Below are 18,516 nucleotides of genomic sequence, written 5' to 3'. Positions count from 1 at the left end.
ACACACACACACACACACACACACACACACCCTGCCCACCTTTCACAGTATCTCATACTCCATCTTCCACTCTGTCCACTTCTGCCTCTCTCTTTCTCTCTGTCATCTCTATGATGCTTTATTGCTTCTATCAGCAGCTCCTGTTTTGCTGTTTAACATGATTTTTTCTCAGCTCTCCTCTAGTACTCTGTCTCTCTCTTTCCCTCCCACCCACCTCCTCCTCTACCCCACGCCCCCCAACTCCCAAATTTGTTACGGGCCTTCTGTGATACCAGTTTCTGTCTGTCTGGATGTTTATGTTTACCTGTTCTGTGATCAAATGCTGTTTCCTCACTGGAAGACTTGCTGACTTGTAACAGATGCTAGTCAGATTTGTGTCTAATTTTAGGAACCAGGTCATGTGTGAATAGTATTTTCAATCCTGTCTCTTGCCCCAGTGTGTATCTCCCAGGCATTGACAACCCGAATTGATATTTAAGATCTAACAGTTTCCATTCCAAATTTTCCCCTTCAACAGTGAAACTAGTTACCACAGTGTTAAATATTGTTAATTTGTGGTTTCGTTGATAGGAATCGCATGGCTGAGTTAAAAATGTTTCCCCCACCTGTTCTACACTTACTTAAACAACAGATTATATCATCCCCTGATAGGAGTTGCCAGAGGGCTTTGTGTAATGGACTGTCAGAAATATGAAGGATGATGTAAGATTCCCTTCCCTCTCCCTGTCCCAGTAGGGTTTTACTCTCATTTAGAAATAGCAGCTCCCTCAGTGCGTCACTAGAGAAGGACTGGAACTGTAAATGAAACTGAGTCTGCGTTTGGGTGCTGGAATGTGAGCGATTGACTACAGCAGCAATCCACATGGACAATGGAGCTCACACAGACCCGAATGATTTTCTGTCCTATTCTCGCTGCTGTTGCTATCCCAGGTCAGTGACAGTGTTTCTGCCGTTCCTGATTGTGTAAGCTTTTTGTATTTATCTGTTGGTCAATGTGATACTTGTGAGACGCAGCTCAAGGATTTTCCCACTATGTTCACTCAACTCCCTTACACTAATAGTGGCAATAGCAATCTCCAAGGTAAGGCTGCTGCCCAGTGAATTTTTCGGGAATCTGGGATACAGATCAGTGATTGGCTCTGGATAACTGGTTTCTGATTGAGAGCTATACTGATACTGACTGAGACACTGTGTACTCAGTATCTGCGAGTCACTGGGTGTGGTGATATCATTTGAGCACGGCCAGAATTGCCTACTTTGCTCTGTCTGAATTACTGATATCCATCGATAGTAAGCAGCACGGTAATATTCAGCCCCTTCTCTCCTCAGTTAGCACGTTGCTGCTGAGCAGGATTGATATGACTGACTTTTCATGACAGTGTTTTTTCTGTATCTGTCACTGTGTCTCACTTTGGCTGTGTCTCTATCTGTTTGTCTGTCTATCTTTCAACCTATCTGCTCTATCAGAACTATTGACAGATCTACTGTCTGATCTATCTGTACTTTCCCTATCTGTTTAAACACAGGACTAGTTGAAAATTAATGGAAATGTGTTAAAAGGAGGAGACATAGCTTGAGTGCTGAATGAGCCAAGTGAATGAAGACAAAGAGATGAAGAAAATGTGTTTTTTCAAACTGGGAGGAAGAATACAGTGATGTCTCTCATGGTCAATGTTCAAAATCACTGCCCCTCTTTCTGGGTATTCGTGGTTGGGGCTTGGGCACAGTGGACACCTTTGGAGATGGCACAGCCTGCTAAACAGAATGAAAGCAGACTTCAGGATGATCCAGAGACCAAGTGCTGAGGGTGCTGGTGTAGTGCTAATGTCATTTGACTGAGGAACTTGAGCCCCATGCTAATATTTGAATTCATGTGCTGGAGGCTGAGTTCGATACAACCTGGAACCATTTCTTCTAAAAAAAAGCTGCTTAACTTTTAAAAATAAAGAACCAACCATCTGATTCATGAATGGAAATCTGCCATCTTCACCTGGACTATATGTGACCCACAGCACTGTGGTTGGCTCTCAAATGGTCAAGCCAGCCATTCAGTTCAAAGACTATTCAGACTATAACAGATGCTGGTTTTACCAATGAAATATACAGCCTATGAAAGGATATGGGAAGGTGATTGCCTCAACTATGTTTCCTACTCAAGAAGGTGATGGTAAGTAAAGGCAACATGGCAAAAGTCTTACCAAGCTAATTTCTCATTAGAGAGAGCTGGTGGTGGTTTTACCTGAGGGTCACCATACCTGAGGCATAGGGAGAAGTTGGAAAGCAGAGCCCTTCCTAATAACCTTAACCAGTGCAGGAATTCAATCCATGCTATTGGTGTTATCTGGCAAATTTAATTTATTTCACAGCGCTAACCAACCTCTTGGACCATCTTGCATGCTGAGCTAACCACTGATAACATGTTTAAAGCTGAGCTAGCAAGATTTCTGTCTCTAATTTAGGGGTAAATTAGCAAGAAAGTAAGGGGTGGCGTGGGGCTCAGTGGTTAGCACTGCCACCTTACAGCACCAGGGACTCAAGTTTGATTCCGTCTCTGGAGACTGTCTGTGTGGAGTTTGCACGTTCTCCCTGTGTCTGTGTAGGTTTCTTCCAGGTGCTCTGGTTTCCTCCCACAGTCTAAAGATGTGCAGGTTAGCTGGATTGGCCATGCTGTTACTGTCTGTAGTGTTCGGGGATGTGTAGGCTCAGTGATAATGTGGAGGTGCCAGTGTTGGAATAGATGGACAAGGTCAGAAATCACACGACACCAGGTTATAGTCCAGCAGGTTTATTTTAAAACACAAGCTTTCAAAGCCTCATTCCTTCTTCAGGTGTTAGTGAGAGAGGTAGTATCAGGCACAGAATTTATAAGTAGAAGAGCAAAGGGTCACATCACTGATGAAGATGGGGAGTCAGGAGGTAAATTACTCATGGTAATATTCCGTGCATCTGACCTGCTCTTGTAGTGATTGTGTTTCTGTGGCAAATCCAGTTCAGTTTCTGGTCAATGGCAACCCCAAGGATATGGATAATGGGAGATTTAGTGCTTGCAACATGATTCAATGTCAAGGGGTGGTGGTTAGATTGTCTCTTATTGGAGATTGTAATTGCCTGGCATTTGTGTGGCACAAATGTTACTTGCCACTTGTCAGGCCAAGCCTGGATATTGTCCAGATGCTTCAGTATCTGAGGAATCATGATTGATGCTGAACATTGTGCAACCATCAGCAAACATGCCCACTTCTGACTTTATTATGGAGGGAAGGTCATTGATGAAGCAGCTGAAGATGACTGGGTCTAGAACACTGCCCTGAGGAACTCCTGCAGAGATGTCCTGGAGCTGAGATGACTGACCTCCTACAGTCACAACCATCTTCTGTTGTGCCAGGCATGACTCTAGCCAGTGGAGAGTTTGCCCCTAATACTCATTGGTTCCAGTTTTGCTAGGGCTCCTTGATGCCATACTCAGTTGAATTTGGCTTTGATGTCAAGAGCTGTCGAGTGGGGGTATGCTGGACGGTGAGGTTGCAAATTGTGGTGGAGTACAATTCTGCTGCTGTTGATGGCTCACAATGCCTCCTGTATGCCCATTCTTGATTTGCTAAATCCATTCAAAGTCTGTCCCATTTAGCATGGTGATAGTGCCACACAACATGATGGAGGGTTTTCTCAGTCTTACTGATGCTGTCATGGACAGAAGCATCTGCAGATGGCAGATTGGTGAAGGTGACATCAAGCATGTCTTCCCTTCTGTGGTTCCTTCACCACCTGCTGCGCACCCAATTTAGCAGCTATATCCTTTAGGACTTGACCAGCTTGATCAGTAGTACTGCTGCCAAGCCACTCTAGGTGGTGACATTTAAATCCCGCACCCAGAATACATTCTGAGTCCTTGTCACCCTTAGTGCTTCCTCCAAGTGTCGTTCAACATGGAGAAGTACCGATTCATTGGCCATGGGAGGACGGTACATGGTAACCAGCAGGAAGTTTCCTTGCCCATTTTTAACCTGAAGCCATGAGATTTAGAGTCATAGAGATATACAGCACGGTAACAGAACCTTTGGTCCAACTCATCCGTGCGACCAGGTATTCCAAATAAATCTAGTCCCATTTGCCAGCATTTGGCCCATATCCCTTTAAAGCCTTCCTATTCATATACCAATCCAAATGCTTTTTAAATATTTTAATTGTACCAGCCTCCACCACTTCCTCTGGTAGCTCATTCCATACATGCACCACCCTCTGCATGAAAAAGATGCCCCTTGAGTGCCTTTTAAATCTTTACCCTCTCACTATGGCTTCAGGACTATAATGTCACGACCAAATAGGAGTCCTGAACTCTCATTGTCAACAGTGATGTTGGAGACACAATCTTTCAGGAGGTGGCCTCCAAACTAGCTCCAACACAAAGTAGAAGCTTTCCCCATGATTCCCATTAAATCCAGTTTTGCCAGGACTCCTTGATGCCACAAAACGTTATAAATCAAAGACAGAAGGAGATCATTCAGCTCATCATGCCCATGCCAGTCAGCAAACATCTGACTACACGAAACCCATTTTCCAATCCTTGGACCATAGTCCTGGAAGCTATGGCATAAGCAAGTGAATGACTAAATATTGTTCAAATGTTCCAAGAGTTTCTGATTCAACAGTCCATTCCAGACTCCCACTGCCCTCTGAGTAACAAAAAAATGTATGCCAAGTCCCCTTTTAGCTTTCTAATTTTTATCTTAATGTACGGCCCTGGTTATTGGCCTGAATACTCATGGGAAAAGTGCTTCACAATCCACCCAAGCCATTCCCGTCGTTATCTTACATACCTTTATTAGGTCTTCTCTCAAACTTTATTGCTATAAGGAAAACCACCCTATAGCTCAGACCTCCAGCTCAGGCAGTATCTAGTCTTGATATTAAGGGTGGTCACTCTCACCTCCCTCTGGAACTGAGTGAACCTAGTCAAACCAAACTGAACATTGCTGAGGACGCTATTGTAGAGTAAGTCCTTGTTGATAGCACTGTCAAAGTAAATCTTCGACTACTGTCCTGATGAATGAGAGCAATTTGAATTCTATTTGGCTTTCCTTTTATGGGAAGAACATAACTACACAACTCTCCACTTTTTCGGTAGATGCTAGTGATTTATCTCTAAGGAGCAGGTTATCTCGCTCTGGAGCAGAAATCTCCAGTGCTGTTATTGTTTGCCATACTCCTTGCCATGTTCACTGTGCTCAACCATTTCTTAATATTACATGCAGGGAATTGAATTGGCTGTAGTCAGACAGCTTCATGTTGGCAGCTCAGAAAGAAGTCAAGATGAATCTTTCACCCAGCATTTCTGGCTGAAGATATTTACAAAAGCTTGAGACTTCAATAGTATTGTCTCCTTGGGAATTGAGGCTCCTTTTGACTAAACTGCCAGGTTCAGTGCATGTTATTAGAATGGTCTCTGTTCTCCTCAAAAAAATCTTGTCCACTTTTCATTACTAGTCTGATGAGTAATTCTGCTGATTTTGTTTCTGATTCCTCACAGTTAACCTGTTGGTGATTTTGATCCTATTGCGAAGAAGGTGTGGTCTCTCCCAATGTATCACCTGCTATCTGCTGGCTATGGCATCAACTGATCTAACCGTTATTCTCACTGAAGCAGATTATTCCACTTTATTCAACAGATTCATTTACCAAAAACATCACCCTGTGTGGCCTCATTGACTGCCTAACTCATGCAGCCACAGACCTTTCTGTCTGGTTCACAGTAGCCTTTACTTTTGATCGATTTGTGGCCATCTGTTGTGAGAAACTGAAAACTAAATACTGCACCTGGGGAATTGCAGTCATGATTATTGGAGCAGTGACTGTCCTGAGCTGTCTAAAGAATATCCCTTGGTACTTTCGATATGATTCTCTCTATTTCTTTTCCATACCTCTGTATTGCATGGTGAAACTCAGCTACTACAGCTCACCCCTGTGGAAGGCCTTTGACCTCTTACATTGTATGACTACCCCACTGCTCCCATTTGTTCTGATTGTGCTCCTCAATGCCCTGAAGGTACGGAATATTTTGTTGGTGAGTAGAGCTCGCAGCAGGTTGCGGAGTCAGGGGGATACACAGAATCAGAAATGGAGAACCACAGGAAGTCTATCATCCTTCTCTTCAGTATCTCTGCCAGCTTCATATTGCTCTGGATGACACAAGCTGTGTACACCATTGACGAGTGAATTACATTAAACCACATCATTGATCGGCTTCTCAAAAACCGCCTTCCATTTGTTATTGGTTACATCAGGCCAATGTTGCAGCTCCTCAGCTCCTGCAGCAACACCTGTATTTATGTCATGACCCAGAGCAAATTCAGAGAGGAATTGAAGAATGTGCTCACTTACCCCTTTGTTCTTTTTCTGCCGTCAGTGAAATAACAGCTTGTACTGGCCACTTTCCTGCAATAGAACTGATTCCACTTCACGTCCCATTCCTAAAAACCTCAACCCCTCTGGTAAGGCAAATCATCACTGGAACAATGACAATCAATGTGCCAATTTACAAATTGTACAATATTTGACTTGGTACCACACAATGCTGATTGATACAAATTTCTTCACTTTCTTCTTTATTATCAAGCAGCTGAAACAAAATGAAACAGAATTACACAGAAAAAGACATTTAACCTTTATCTTTGTGTCACTACAAATGGATCAACTCTTGTTCTCCCAGCCAGCTATAATTTGGTCTTTCTGATGCTGCATTCATTTTACTTTTCACCCTTTAGACATTTGTCAGTCTGTAGTTCAGACCATTATTTGTGCAGCAGTCTGTAGTAGCAGCTGACTCTGTACTTCTGCCTGTAGCGACAGATGATGCTGTACAGCTGCTTGTATTGTTGACCTTCATTCTTCAACTGACAATCTTCACAGAATCAAGGAGATATACATCACTGAAGAGACTGTTCAATGATCAATGACTGTTCTGAGGAAGGGTCACCGGATCCGAATCATTAACTCTTGTTTTTTCCTTCACAGATGCTGCCAGACCTGCTGAGCTTTTCGAGCAACTTTGTTTTTGTTCAATGATCATGTTGCTTTCAAATGAAATATATCTGTCCAGTCCAGCCTAACAGTGAGGGTAGGCAGTGGTATAGTGGTAATATCATTGGATTGGTAATCCAGCACTCCAAGTTAAAATGCTGGGAAAAGGGGTTGAATCCCACCATGATAGATAGCAAAGTTTGAATTCAATGGAAATCTGGAATATAGACATAACCACGGTTGATTATCATCAAAGCCCATCTGGTTCAGTAGAATCTTTTAGCGAAGAAAATCTGTTATCCTTACCTGTTCAGGCCTACAAATGACTCACAGCAATGTGGTCGATTTTTTACTGCCTTCTTGCCAATTAAATAATAAATGCTGACCCTGCCAGTTACATCCACATCCCATAAACAAATAAAAGAAAGTTCTAGCTTGTGGCTGTCGCCTTGTGGGCTTCACATTCAAATGAACATCTCAGGATCTTTGAAATGTGTTGAGGGATTCTGCTTCAAGCACCATTTCAGACATTGAGTTTTATACTCTTCACCATCATTTTGATGTGTGAACATTCTAAACTCCGCCATAAGTCAACTACTTTCAACTTTATGTCTATGATCCTTGATCATCAAACTCGCTTCTGAGGGAAGAAAAGTGTTCCTGTCCACTCAATCTCAGTTCCACCTAATCTTATACACCTCCCTGCTCTAAACAAAGAAGCCCTATTTATTTAAACTTTCCATTTTTGCAGTATCCTCTGAAATCTCCTTCTCACCCTGTGCAGCGTGGCAATGTCCTCTTTCCATACATTAACCAGAAATTAACAGAGTGCTCTTTCTGGGTCATAACTCAAGTTTTTTTTCTGGATCCAGTGTAGCCAACTGTCTTTACATTTCACACCACAGTTTCCCAAAGTGGGGAGATGAAAATATGGGCTTGTGATGAGGCAGTAATGTCCAACACCCCCATCCCCACCACTAGCTCTCAGTGTTTCTCTCCATCAATCCTCCTGGCACTCCCCACCCACCACTTCCTCATGCTGTTCACTGAGTGGTCGAAACAATTATCAAGCCTCTTAATGGTGTTCCACTGGGAAAAAGTGTGAGAAGCTCTATTCTACACCTGGAGGATCAGTGCAGGAGTAGGCCATTCAACCCTTCGAGCCTGTTCTGCCGTTCAATATGGCTGATCATCCACCTCAGTACCTTTTCTGACTTTCTCCCCATAACCGTTGATCCTGTTGTCCTTAAAAACTATATAGAATTCTTGAAAACACCATTCTCTGTATAAAGAAATTTCTCCTCATCTTAGTTGTAAATGCTTTACCCCATATCCTGAGACTGTGGCTCCTGTTCTGGACTCCTCAGTCATTGGGAATATCCTTCCTGTCTGGTCCTGTTAGAATATTATAGATTTCTGTGGGAAAAACCCTGACTGTTCTAATCTCCCATGAATATAGACCTCATAGATCCATTCTCTCTTCATATATCGGTTCCGCCATCCCAGGAATCAGTCTGGTAAACAACTGTTTCAAGCACCGTCTGTTCGTTTACAATTCCCACTGTCCTCTTGTTTAACGTGCATCCCCTTGTTTTGTTTGTCCTCCTGAAATACATTTCCATAGTCTTACTTCTCCAGATTAAATTCTATTTTCTACTTTTTTGTCGAACAGACCAATCCTGCAGCTTTTAATCTTCACTGCCAAACACATGGCCATGTTTTGTGTTAACAGCAAATGCTTGAATGATGCTCTTTTAATTCAAATTCATTGTGTGTGATCATTTTTAGGTTAATTGATTGCACTTGCCTTTTCTAAATGGGAACATTTTGGGTTCTGAACTTGTACCAAGATTTGAACATAAAATCCAGACAGGCTGTGGGTGTCCTGCACTTCCAGAGGGATCATCTTCTGGATAAGGGGAGATCCCACCTGTCTTCTCAGGTAGATCTGAAATATTCTGTAGATCCATTTTGACAAATGTCCTGGCCAATAACCATCCCTCAAACAACATCACAGAAAGTGGTCTCCTGATCATTATCATGTTGGTGTTTGTGGGAGTTTCCTGTCTGCAAATTATTAGCCTCATATCCTGCGTTCCAACATTCATACCATCGCAGAAAACATCTCATTGGATGTAAAATGCTTCAACATGTAGTGAAAATATAATTGTGAATTTTTCATTCCCAATGGTATATCATGTAAAGCAAGAGGCAAGACATGGAGATGTGCACAGGAAACAATATTCCAGGTAGAGTAACCACATTTATTATATGATCCCTAGTGTGGATGAAGGCTGTTCAGTCCATTGAGCCTGAAACAATCCTCCAGACAGCATCCCACACAAACCAACCCTATCTCCATAATCTCAAATTTAGCATGGTTAATTCACCTAACTTGCATATCTTTGGACTGTGGGAGGAAACCAGAGCACCCAGAAGAAAACCATCTAGACACAGACAGAACATGGAATCTCTACACAGTCACCCAAGGCTGAAATTAAATCCAGATCCCTAGCATTGTGAGGCAGCAGTGCTAACCACTGAGCCACCATGTAAGCCTATTGTTTGCTTCCTGCTGCTGAACCAGATCTGGGTGCAATTTACCATTCTTCATTGGATCCTACTACTTCATACCTTTCTGACCAGTTTGTCAAGTGGGACCATGTTGAAAGTCTTGCCTAAATCCACACAAAGGCTACAGTATACATAGTATTTTCATCAACCTTCTTTGCTATTTCCATAAAACTCAATCAATTAGACAAACCTCTTTGAACAAAGCCATGCTGGAATTGCCTTTAACTCATTCTATTCTAAAAGCTGATCAGTACTTTCCTTCACTACAATTTCTCCAGTTCTGAGATGAGGCTAAATGGCTTATAATTACTCACTCAGTTTCAATCACCCTCCAAGATAATTCCACTCACTAGGGTAATTGGGAAATGATGGTCAGAGCCTCCCTGATGTTCCCTCTTGCTTTTCAGAGAAGCCAGGATACTTTTTTTATCAGGTTCTAGCAACGTATCTGATACTTAGCTGCCTCCTCCTCTAAAAGCCTACCCATCTCCCCTCAAATCCTGTAGAGAGTTCTTTTCCCCTCAACACTTCTAGAGAGGCCTTCTCTCCTTGTTACGTGTTCCTTTAATCGTTGTGTAAGTATGGTTAGGGTCTTCACAACTCACAGCCTATACCTTTGATGTATTTTTTATTCATACAGACTCCCAAGTCAGTGTTTGACGATCTGTTGCTGCTCCTTGCTTTTAAACAGTGTTTGAAAGGGAAAAAAAAAATCCATCTGATTATATCAGGTTAGAGGCTACTGAACAAAGAGACCTTGGAGTATAGGTTCATAGTTTCTTGAAAGTGGAGTTGCAGGTAGACAGGGTAATGAAGGTGGGGTTTGATACGCTTGCCTTTATTGATCAGTACATTGAGTATAGGAGTTGGGAAGTCATATTGCAGCTGTACAGAACATTGGTGAGGCAACTTTTGGAACATTGCATGCAAAGCTGGTTTCCCTGCAATTGAAAAGATGTTGTGAAACTTGAAAGGGTTCAGAAAAGATTTACAAGGATGTTGCCAGGTTCGGAGGGTTTTAACTATAGGGAGAGATTGAATAGGGTGGGGCTAATTTCTCTGGAACATCGGAGGCTGAGGGGTCACCTTATAGAAGTTTATAAAATCATAGAGGGTATGGATAGGGTGAATAGTCAAGGTCTTTTTCCCAGGGTAGGAGAGCCCAAAAGTGGACGGCATAGTTTTAAGGTGAGGGGAAAAGATTCAAAAGGGACCTAAGGGGCAACTTTTTCATGCAGAGAGTGGTGCATGTATGGAATGAGCTGCCAGAGAAAGTTAATAATTGTTTCATGTTTCCTTTTTGTATGTATTCAACTTTGTATCAGATTTTGCCAATGATTGTCACACATCATTGTGTCCCTCCAGTCACAAATTGTGTGAGATTTGTATACTGTGTAAGCTGAGTATTATAGTCTGTATTTAGAGATTGCCCAGAATATGAAATGTTAGGACTGAGACACATAGTGCTGCCAATTTGAGTGTATTTACTGAAGCATGAGATAGTGCTGAATCAATAAAGCAAATGGTACAGACCAACTCCCATCTTTTCAAATCAGTTCAATTGCTGCTCAAACATATTTTTCCAAAGGCTGGTTGTTCCTCACATCACTCAGGAAGGCAAGGTCGGGGAACGAAAAACAGGGGAAATTGGAGAGCTATTGAGGGAATGGATAGTTGAGGGGATTAGAATTCAACAGAGCATAGTTGGGTCAATTAGTGAGACAACTCACATAGAGACAGAGAGTTAAAAAGCATGGAAACAGACCATTCAGTCCAACACATCCATGCCAAACAAGTTTCCAAACTAAATTAGTCCCATGTGCCTGCCCTTGGCCCATATTCTTCTAAACTTTTCCTATTCTTGTAACTACCCAAATGCTTTTTAAATGTTGTAACTCTACCTATATCTACCGCTTCCTCTGGCAGTTCATTCCACATACAAAGCACCCTCTGTTAAAAAGTTACCCCTCAGGTTTCCTTTAAATCTGTCCCCTGTCACCTTAAAATTATGCCCTCTAGTTTTGAATTCCCCAAAGAAAAGACCTTTGCTATTTCCCTTTCTTTGCCCCTCATGATTTTATAAACCTCTATAAGGTCACCCCTGAACCTCCTGCGCTCCAGTGAAAATTTTCCTAACTTATCTAGCCTCTCCTTGTAACTCAAATCTTCCAATCCCTGTAACATTCTTGTAAATCTTTTCTGCACCCTCACCAACTTAATAATGTCATTCCTATAGCAGGGCAACCAGAACTGTATAGGGTACTCCAAAAGTGGCCTCATCAATATCCTGTACAACCAGAATCCAACATCCCAACTCCTAAATTCAATGGTCTGAGCTTTCTTTACCACTCTGTCTACTTGTGACACAACTTTCAATGGGCTATGTACCTGAAGCTCTTGATCTCCCTGTTCTACTACACTCCCCAGGGCCCTACGGTTTGATGTGGTATTTGCAAGTGCATGCAGTTAACAGAACAGCATTGTGGTTTGATCAGGAAGCTTGTCTCAGGTAGTCTTAAACTCTGCCACCTCAGTTAGTCCACAGGAAGACAAAAATCACCTTCACATGACTGCAGCACAGCTGTCTTTCAGCTTCAATACAAGGTGGGTTTTCGAATGAACAGTGTCAGAGCAAACAGTTTCCACAACAGGCAGCCAGTCAGATGCAGTGAGCTTTAAGTAAAGCTTCCAATAAAGTTGATGCACAGGTCTTGGTGAGACAGAAAGCAATGCAGATGCATGGTCAAAGTCAGAAGTCACATGACACTAGGTTATAGTCTAACAGATTTATTTGAAATCACAAGCGTTCAGAGCATAGCCCCTTCATTAGGTGAAGGGGCTATGCTCTGAAAAAGGGGCTATAGACTGAAAGCATGTGATTTCAAATAAACCTGTTGGACTATAACCCAGTGTTGTGTGACTTCTGACTTTGTCCATCCCTGTCTAATACCGGCACCTCCACATCACAGATGCATAGTGTCATTGATCCCAGCTCATGGTACCACTGGACAAGTCAAGTCATCTCCCAGAATGAAACCTGGCTTGGTAGATCAGATATTTAATTCTTGCAGTTCATTAATGTAGTGCAAGTCACCAAAACATATTCACAAAAGGCTGTTCTTTCGAAACAAAACACAAGCTTCTTACACGAAGAAAAAAATCATCGTTGTTATATGAGTAGTAATATATATATATAGCTATATGTACATATGAGTTTAAAAATATCTTAATACAAATATCAAAATAATTTTTAAAAATGTTCCCACATGTTTTGTTAGGCTAACGGTGCTGAATGGGTTCTTTAATTTCTTATCAAAATGAATACAAGTAGACATGTGCTTTTTTTAAACTTTACTTCAATTGCTCATTGTCATGTCCAAACAACTCTTAATGATTAACCATTAACCATCTGATTTGCAGATACCGTTTTTGAGCCTAACATTACACTCCACTCCTTTGATACCTTCAAAAAAGATGACCAATACCTTACACAAGCACATATATGTTGTTCAATAGTCACAAGCTAATTGTGATGAAGTTTAAGATTGGCTCTTGCTTAACTAGTGACAGGTCATGCATGAACTTAAAATATTCTCCAGCTCTTCCTTCCCTTTTACCCTTCTTATGGATATTACTTTAGTATTTACCCCCTCAGTCTCCAATTGTAATTTTTATCTCCTTTCCTCTTAGGGTGGCCTGGTGATTAGCACTGCTACTTTACAGCGCTAAGGCTGTATTCAATTCTAGCCTCAGGTGACTTTCTGTGTAGAGTTTGTGCATTCTCCCACAGCTGTGTGGGTTTTCTCCCACAGTCCAAAAATGTGCAGATTAGGTGGATTGGCCATGCTAAATTGCCCACAGTGTCCAGGGATGTGTAGATTTTGTGGAATAGCCATGGGAAATGCAAGATTACAGGGATAGGGTGGTGGGGGGGTGAACGTGGGTGGGATGCTCTTTGGAGAGCAAGTGTGGACTTATTGAGCTGAATGGCCTGTTTCAACACTGTAGGGATTCTCACAAATACAACTTTTATTGTTTCAAAGCCAGTTTCTTTACGGATTAGGAGTCACCGCTTTATCATTAAAACTATGCTGTTCTGCTCTTTTGTCAAGTATTTTGTCACACTATTTTGTCAAGTAGATGTACATGTCGTAGACCCATTGTTCAGTGCATTTTTGCTCTGCATTCCTGCATGTTAATTGTTGAACTACACCTAAATTAGTCATTTCCATCTCCATATGATGCTGTGTCACTTTTTCCTCATCACTATTCTTTTATTCCAAGTGTAGCTCCCATTAATTACCATTATAATGGATTCACGAACATGGGAGAAACCTTACTGTCCAGATGGCAAAAAGAAAGCATATATTCATAAAATATTTAGAAGGGACAAACCAACATTATTACTATGTGGTTTCAAGCATTATCAAATTTTGCTTGTTTGGTCTTTCCTACAAAAAAAACGACATACAATTTTCTCAAATGGAACTTGCTAGATTATACTTGACTTTTCTTCTTTTGGAATTATTCCAAACTCAAAATTGATAACATCAGACTCAAAAGTTTATTTCGTGTATAGCCCCAGCATTATAGATAGGCTAGCAGTTTCATTAGTGGTCAATTAAATACTTCCCTTTGTTTCTGGTACAAGTTAAAACCACTGAGACAATTTCCATTAGCATTTGTTGTAAATTAAGTTTTAAAGACTTAGATTTATTTGGCCTTCAACATTGCATTGAATTTCCCATTGCATGCTTGAACTGGCAACTTGTACCAAGTAATTTTATCAATCCCAGTTTCAAAAACAACGATCTGGGCTTGGTGTCTTTAAACAGTGCTCTTATAATGGAGATTCGAGTGATTGTCGTCAGTTCAGGATTCACCTGTTTTCAAAGATTTTGCCTCCACAATACTTCCAGCTCCCTTACTGTGTTCTTGAAACTGTTGAAAAAAGAACAAGATTAACTATGGCTCCTGAAGAAGCCCAGCAGGTTAATGATGTCCAGAATTTCATCCTGTCCAAAAGCACACATCTCCTCATACAAAAGCGATATGAAAAGATTTATAACTGTCAGCTGAAAGAGTTAACTCTGCTGATCTCAGAAGAGGCAGGGGTAAACTGTTCAAAGAGCTGTTAAAATCTTCTGAGAATTTCAAACCAACATTTTAAATTTCTATTGCCTTGAAGAAAACCTTAACTAGTTTATTTTATTTTAGTCTTATGACCACCTTCAACAAGGAACAATGCAAGCATATGGATAAAACATCTATAGAATAGAATATAATCACCACGGAGTGGAAACAGGTCATTCATCCCAACAAGTCCACACTAGCCCTCTGAAGATCATCCCACCCAGACAGATCCAATCACTGTAACTCTGCATTTCCCATGGCTAACACTCCTAATTTACACATCTCTGAACAATATAGGTAATTTAACATGGTCAATCCACGTAACTTGCACATCTTTGGATTGTTGGAGGAAACCAGAGGACCAGGCAGAAATCCACGCAGACATTAGGTGAACATGCAAACTCCACACAGACAGTCACCCGAGGGTAGAATCAGATCTGGGCCCTTAGCATTGTAAGGCAGCAGTGCTAACCATTGAGCCACTGTGCTGCCCATGGATTTCTCATTCCAAATTCTGAGTTCAAATTAAATGGCTTCCAAAAACATTTATCTATGTTGTGAGAACAAGCTAAAACATTTTTCTTCCACAACATCTCGTTTAAATAGTGGTTGGGGTGGTTGCTGTGTACCCCAACGTCCACAAACAAAGCTGCATTAGGACACTATTTAAATGGGCCAGGACACACGCAACACTCCAGAACTATGCCGGAAAGAGGAAGAACACTTATACAAGATCCTCGCTTTAAACGGACATCCCTGCAACTTCATCCACAGATGCCTACAAGACAGCCAACAACAGGAGGACACAGTATGACCTAACACACTGACCACACTGCCCTACATCAGGAACATATCGGAACTGACAGCAAGACTCCTAGGAATCATGGTGGCCCACAAGCCCACAGCCACTCTGCAACACACACTTACCAGGATTAAAGACCCCATTCCAACAACATGCAGAACGAACATGGTTTACAGAATACCATGCAACGACTGCCACAAACATTACATTGGACAGACAGAAAGGCAACTAACCATCAGAATACATGAACCTCAGCTAGCAGCAAAACGGTACGACGAACTCTCTTTAATATCTGTACATTCAGACAATGAAGGCCATCAGTTTAACTGGGACAAAGTAACCATAGTAGCCCAAGCCAAACATAGACATACATGGGAATTCCTAGAGGCATGGTTCTCCACCCATACTTCAATCAACAAACATATAGAATTGGACTCCATATATATACCCATACAGATCAAAACTAGAAATGACAGTACTCACCATAATGAACTGGACAGTATAAATTCCAAGCAGAGTAGAATAACATCGCTTCATTGGAGTCTCCACATGCCCCAAGCATGTGATGAAACATCTGAACGAAAACGAGCCAGCTTAGCGAGCAACATCATCCACGACCTGAGCTACAGATCTTTGCCAAAACTTTAAACTTGATAGAAGTCTATAAAATTATGAGATGCGTAGATAGGGTTGATGATCAGAATCTTTTTCTCAAAGTTGAAATGTCTATAGGTATATCTATAGGTATAGATAGAGAAGACAGCCAGAGACCTTTTCCTAGTGTGAAGGTAGCTATTATGAGGGGATATAGTTTTAAAGTGAGTGGAGGTAGATATAGGGGAGACGTCAGAGATAGTTTCTTTACTCAGAGAGTGGTCGGGGCGTGGAATGCATTGCCGGAGAGGGTAGTGGAGTCAGCCTCATTAGGGACATTTAAGCGGCTATCAGATAGGCATATGGATGATGGTATAAGGTAGGAGTGGAGGTTAGATAGACCTTAGGATTAGGATAAAAGTTTGGCACAACATCGTGGGCCGAAGGGCCTGTACTGTGCTATACTGTTCTATGTTCTGTGTTTGTCAAATACTAGGGGGCATGCATTTAAGATGATGGGGGAAGTTCAAAGGAGATGTGAGGGGCTTTTTTTTTACACAGAAAGTGAGAGGAGACTGGAACATGCTGCCAGGGATGGTGGTGGAGGCAGATACAACTGGGGCATTTAAGGAACTTCTATATGTAAGGAATGGTGGGATATGGACCAAGAGTAGGGAGAATGGATTAGTTTAATTCGGCATCATGTTCAGCATAACCTCGTGGGCCGAAGGGCCCATTCCTGTGCTGTACTGTTCTATATCTTATGTTCTGTAAGATTTGAACGTCTTGAACCTATGATGCTTTTGGACTCCTCCTTGTTGTCATATTGATTTCAGTTGAATGTGCGGGATTCTCTCCATGTAACTGTCATGGGAACTCTGTGAATACAGTCTAATTTTAATAGAGGTCATCTGTAGGTTCACTGGGGGAAAGGGACTTGTTGATCTCGTCTCTCACTGTGCCCAAGTAACATTTTGGAGACCCGCATTCAAATCCCACCATGGCAGATGATGGAATTTGAATTCAATTTTTAAAAAATGGAATTAACAATCTACTGATAATCATGAAATCATTGTTGATTGTCAGAAAAAGCCATCTGGTTCACTAATGTCCTTCAGGGAAAGAACTCCTCCATCTTCACCTGGTCTGGACTACATGTGACTCCAGAACCACAACAATGCGGTTGAATCTCAATCGCCCTCTGAAATGGTCTGGCAAGCCATTCAGTTATACTGATCACTACAAAGTCTCAAAAAATGCCAGACGGATCACTTGGCATTGACCTAGGCACCGGACAAGACAAGGGCAGAAATAGCCCTGTTAACCCTGCAACACTGGGGGCTAGTGCCAAAATTAGGAGAGCTATCTCATAGGCTACCCAAGCTACCGCCTGACATAGTCATACCCACAGAATCATACCCTACAGACAATGTCCCAGACACCACCATCACCATCCCTGGATATGTCCTGTCCCACTGGCAGGACAGACCCAGCAGAGGTGGTGGCACAGTGATATACAGTTGGGAGGCATTTGCCCTTTGAGTCCCCAACATTGACTCCAGATCCTATGAAGTCTAATTGCTTCAGGCTAAACATGGGCAAGGAAGCCTCCTGCTGATTACCATTGACCGTCCTCCCTCAGCTGATGAATCAGTACTCCTTCATGTTGAACGATGCTTAGAGGAAGCACTGAGGATGGCAAGGGCACAAGGTGGGGGATTTCAATGTCCATCACCAAGAGTGGCTTGGCAGCGATACGACTGATCAAGCTGGTTGGGTCCTAAAGGACATAGGGTCCTGCTAGACTGGGTCTGCAGCAGTTGGCGAGGAAATCAATAAGAGGGGAAACATAATTGACTTCATCTTCACCAATCTGCGAGCTGCAAATGCCTCTGTCCATGACAGTATCACTGAGATGGACCACCACACAGTCCTTATGGAGACAAAGTCCTGTCTCCATATTGAGAGTAACTTCCATTGTGTTGTGTATCACTGTCATCGTGCTAAATGGTAAAGACTTCGAACCGATCTAGCAGTTCAAGACTGGGCATCTATGAGGTGCTGTGGGCCATCAACAGCAACAGAATTGTACTCCAACACAATCTTTAAACCTCATGGTCCAGCACATCATATCATACACATGCAACCATTATCATCAAGCCAGGGGATCAATCCTGGTTCAATGGAGAGTGCAGGAGGGCATGCCAGGAGCAGCACCAGGCATATCTGAAGATGAGGTGTCAACCTGGTACTCACCAAACAGGACTACTTGCATGCCAGAGATAACAAGGTGTAGAGCTGGATGAACACAGCAGGCCAAGCAGCATCAGAGGAGCAGGAAGGCTGACGTTTTGGGCCTAGACCCTTCATTTCTGAAGAAGGGTCTAGGCCCGAAA

General features: G+C 42.1%; 1 pseudogene; it reads left to right on the top strand.

Moving 5' to 3' along the window:
- The first annotated feature begins 869 nt into the window (after positions 1-869).
- LOC125484940 lies at positions 870-6,411 on the top strand (annotated as a pseudogene).
- The last annotated feature ends 12,105 nt before the right edge of the window (positions 6,412-18,516 follow it).

The sequence above is a fragment of the Rhincodon typus genome, chromosome 15, assembly GCF_021869965.1.
Source record: "Rhincodon typus isolate 14 chromosome 15, sRhiTyp1.1, whole genome shotgun sequence".
NCBI classification, from domain to species: Eukaryota; Metazoa; Chordata; class Chondrichthyes; order Orectolobiformes; family Rhincodontidae; genus Rhincodon; species Rhincodon typus.
The sequence above is the reverse complement of the archived record's forward strand: the minus strand, read 5'-3'. Positions and strand labels throughout refer to the sequence as shown.